We start from the raw sequence: 4904 nt of genomic DNA, 5'->3' as shown, positions 1-4904 counted from the left end.
CCTCAAGGAACAAAACAAGAAATAAACGTGATGTGATAATCAGCATAATCAAAGTACAGATCTAATCAGATGCAAGCATCTTTTGTTATTCTATTCCTCTCTTGCCGGAATACAGAAGTGGAAAGGGCGAGTTTAGAACAGCAGCAAAGGAGACAGGATCCGTGTAGAATCTTGAAGGACAATTGAGATGAGGTAGGAATGAAGGCAAGCTAAATCAGTGTGACAGGATGGGTGAATAGAGTTACTAAATGGTCACCTCAAGCTGTTCACTGTACGAAGTACCTCACATGTAGTGACGGTTTCTGTTAGTTCTCCCTATAATCTTGTGAGAGAGGCACTGTAATTATGATCATTATAAAGAAGACTTTGGCTCTTCTAGCACAGCCTTCACCACAGAACAGCCATGTTCTTCTCCTCAGCTTTTTGGGTCAGAGCAGCCAGTGGGGAAGACAAGAGAGGAATTTTCATAAGTCATCCGTGCAAAATAGTGTTGGGGAAACCTTATGGGTGCACAGAGATCCTCCTGAAAATAACCCAGATCACCCATTTGATGTCACACCAGAAAGCTGTAAGAGAATAGAAGCAATTGGAAAGAATGATCCAGAAGGACGCAAGGCTGCAACTGTGCATCCAGTCCTGGATTTATCCCAAAGGTCAAATGGGTGGCTACCCATCTCTGCTGTGAACAAGGCTGCAGACAGTATACTAGTACCTCCAATGGGAGTAAATTAAGTTGTAACTTTGTATATGATGTGTAATCAAAAGCCAATCGGAAAATGCCACATTCAGGTCCACACCTCCACACCCTGCATGCTTCATAACTCTGACTGCATATGGGATGCCTTCCAGAAAACTGGGGAAACAACACTCCAGCTTCTTTGCACTCTTACAAAGGTGGGAGGTTTCGGGACTTGTGTAAATACACCAATGGTTCAAGCAAATGACACCTATTTTGAAGTTCTGATACCTAAAGGTGTTAAAGACATTATTGATGGCGTCAAAGCTGGCAAAGTTCCAAACCCTGGGCCAAGGAATGGACACTGGCTCTGTAAGCCAGCTGGAGGTCTTACTTCCATTGTGATTCAGCTGGAGGCCTCACCTTCTTGACTGCATCACCAAAAGGTCCTGGATTTGGTGTGCAAGCAGGTCTGTAATTTACATTCAACTATAAATACATCACTGGAGAAATTAAAGCATGAATAACCTGCTTAAAAATAAAAAGATGTTGAGTTGCATAAAGATTAGGTAACTTGACTAGAGTCACACAGCTGATAGTAAATGGAGCCAGAACTGAAGCCTTACACGTCTGACCCTAAAGTCTTTATTTTCTTTCAAGTGGCAGATTTTATTGGGAATAACAAATATTCAGGGTTGGTAAGGTATGGAATAAAGGAAAGGCTGGGTAGAACAGGCCTAGAGGATTGGAGCCTTGAATGTCATTTTCAGGAGTGTTGGATGAGCAATCTACAAAGACCAACATTGCGAGTTGTTCTTCAGAAAGATTTCTTTTTTTTTTTTTACATTAACTATATTTTTTATTGTGAAAATACCATACAGAGGGGTTACAATTACATGGGCAAGATAATGAGTACATTTCTTATCAAGCATTGTTGCCTCCTCCTTTGTTTCCCCTTCCCATCCCTTCCCAATCTCCCCGCCCTCCCCATCCCCCCCCTCCCCCCCCCCCCCCCCCCCCCGCCAAAGTTGTAAAGTTCGACGTTATGTCAGAAAGATTTCTTGCACATAGTTTTGTGAAAATGGAATTCAATAAGAATAATAGAGGCAGAAATCTGGAATTATCATTGGAAATTTCTGTGATAATTAATGAGAAACTGAGGACATGATCTGAACTCAGGTGAAAAGATACATGTAGCAGAAAAAGAAGCACCAGAGCCAAGCCCTCTCATTGACAGCTTGTCTCTTTTCAGGATTGGTAAAGGAATTCAGTAGAAGAAACTTTTTTTGTCAGTCCTGGGGCTAGAACTCTGGACCTGGGCCCTGTTCCCGAGCTCTTCAGCTCAAGGTGAGCACTCTACCACTTGAGCCACAGCACCACTTCCTGTTTTCTGGTCATTAATTGGAGATAAGAGTCCCACAGACTTTCCTGCCCAGGCTGGCTTTGAACCATGATCCTCAGATCTCAGCCTCCTGAGTAGCTAGAATTACAGGCATGAGCCACCTGCACCCAGCAAGAAATTTTTATACTATTTACCCAGTGCCTACTTTTATAGTTACATATTCAATTCTAGATCTATTGTCATTTCATTGAAGATATGTAGAAAGATCAAATAAGCCATCTTCAGTACTAAAAATAACAAAAGAAGCTTGGCAGTATAGTTATTTTTTTCCTCACATAAGAAATAGCTAAAAAATAAATAAATAAATAAATAGCTCAGGTATTCTGTTATGAAGCTTTTGTCCACATTTTGTTTCTCCAGCTCTAACTCTTTCTAGAGAGTTCAAGGCCAGCCTGGGCAGGAAAGTCCATGAGCCACTTATCTCCAATTAATCACTAGAAAACCAGAAGTAGAGCAGTGGCTCAAGTGGTAGAGTGCTAGCCTTGAGCAAAAGAGCTGAGGGAGTGTGCCCAGGCTGACTTCAAGCCCCATGATGGACAAAAAAAGAAAAGAGAGAGAGTCTTCCAGTCACCAGTACACTGAAGGCCTCCAAATTCTTCCAGTACCTTAGATGTTTGAGTGGACTCTCCTCCCAGACCCACAGACCCACATGATTTAGAATATGGTAGTTACTCAGTAAATACATAACACTCCCAACTGCTACCCTTCCTACATCATTGGCCAAATAAACACTCATCAACCAGGTAAACAGGAAGAAAGAAAGGGAAACAAAAGAGGAATCTGGAACAGCAATTTTATTTCAAAAAGAAAAGTAATTATAGTGATTGTGCAGCTATTTTGATCAGCACGAGAAATAAGGTAAATCTCAGCAGTGAGTTTTGGAAGAAAGTCCAAATAATTGTTTCTGTTTTAAAAAATAAGTATACACATGAACAGAAAAATGAGGGGAGCTTCTTCCTAAGACATCTTCAAAATAAGATATAATGAGTTACCTTCAAAGAGGATACCTTCCGGACCCCTTAGGGAGTTTTGCAAGAATGATAATGAGGTGTAATATACATAGCTACTGTGCAAGGGATTGAAAGAATAAACGCCTCCTATCAGGGACAATAGTAACTCATCAATAACAAGTTATAAGAATAACTTGTGCCAGACAAACTGTGTTTTCCAGATTGCTCTCTATAAAAGTCCATGGGACCATTATCCTCTAGTCACATTTGGGTATGGAAAAGAGCACCCAAACAAACTCAATCATACTAGAAAATAATCTAGCTTCAACTATCAGGCGGATTAATGATAAGGGAAAAATTCTAAGTTAGAATGAAAAATATAGAGCTGTATAATTTTTCAAAAGAGCAGCATAATTGCTTCTTGCATAATATATTGAATTCCTTACAACTGGCTTCTGTATGGATTACATTTCCTCAATTATGATTTTCTCCATAACTGACCTAGCCATTTATCTGAGTCTCCATTTCTTTCTTATACTCTGTTAGGATTCATTAGCAAATGCACAATCCAACTTTAATATCTAATTAAGATAATTATTTAAAATTTTATTATGGTCTGCCATAAAATGAGATCAAGGTTACAGACAATAATGTGATAAGTAATAATATAAGACAATAACAAGGTAATGTTGGATTAAAATTGAGCTATTTAATTATACATGTAAATATTCTAGATAATTCTCCTCAGTTTTGTGGGACCAACATTTCTAAACAGACTGGTAGGCCCTAGAAACAAACTTGTACCAATTTGGCCATAACATGATGGCAGACACTATATCAATTTTATAGAAAACCCTTCTCTCTAAAAAAAATTAAAAGTCACAAATGGATTTTAAAGCCTCTGATGAAATTGCATAACTGCTGAACTAATGCAAAAGCCCTAGTGACAAGCAAAATTTCTATCTACCAATCTTTAAGACTGAATGAGCAAATAACTCAGCCAGCCCTGGCTAAGGTCTGACTTTGCCTACACTGTTAAGTGGGAAGGAAAGAAGTTTTAATGAACAATGTCTAAACTTGGAACAAGTTGCATTCCAGCACTGGTGGTTGAGATAGACATACTCTGTTTTGTTAAGACACCCTGAAAACACAAACTACTTCAAACCATAATCATTAAAGAGGAGCATTAAAAAAACATGCAATATGAAGTTGTTCGGGGGAAATGGAAAGATGTGGCTTTCTAACAATATCTTGACAACAGATTCAAAGCTTTCCATCTCTGCAGCAGGGTGCAGACACAGAAGGTGCAAGGCAGTGGTTTTAAAATAAATGTTTCTAAACTAAAGTCGTTATTAGCCATAGGGAGGAAATATTTTATTTAGGTAAAGTATTCTATGCCTCTAGCAGGAGGAATGGGGGGAAAGAAGAATATGTTGCAGTGAATGCTAACTCAGGGAGGGAGACAGCTGACATTTCTGCAGAATAGAGGTGACGCTGGAAATGTCAGCATGGCTCATTTCTCTCTCCTCTGATGTTTCTGTCTGCCCACACCTAAGTTTTCTGACATGTCTTTCCTAACTGTTCAGTCTATCCCAGACCTCAAAACCAAACTCCAGCACAGTGACTCTTCCTAAGTCTAGCTTCTTTTTCTTTGCTAATCAGATTCTGAGGCCAATATGAAAACCAAGCACCGCTCTCTGCCCTTTAGTTTCTATGGGAAGATAGACCAACTTTTCTTCATTGTGTTTAATCTGCTAATTTTTCCAATCATTTATTTTCCCTACAAACTCAACCCCAATGTTTTTCTCAAACTACTGGGATAACCCAGCTATCATTCCTCCTGAATGGCACGTTGAAGAATTTGACTTTACCCAAC

General features: G+C 39.4%; 1 pseudogene; it reads left to right on the top strand.

Annotated features, from left to right (window-relative positions):
- Window positions 1-345: 345 nt before the first annotated feature.
- Window positions 346-1107, top strand: LOC138819018 (NADH dehydrogenase [ubiquinone] flavoprotein 2, mitochondrial-like; annotated as a pseudogene).
- The last annotated feature ends 3797 nt before the right edge of the window (window positions 1108-4904 follow it).

This window comes from Dipodomys merriami, unplaced genomic scaffold (genome assembly GCF_024711535.1).
Source record: "Dipodomys merriami isolate MVZ:Mamm:240054 unplaced genomic scaffold, mDipMer1.0.p SCAF_8, whole genome shotgun sequence".
NCBI lineage: Eukaryota > Metazoa > Chordata > Mammalia > Rodentia > Heteromyidae > Dipodomys > Dipodomys merriami.
Note: the sequence above shows the minus strand (reverse complement) of the source record. Positions and strands in the feature narration are given on the sequence as shown.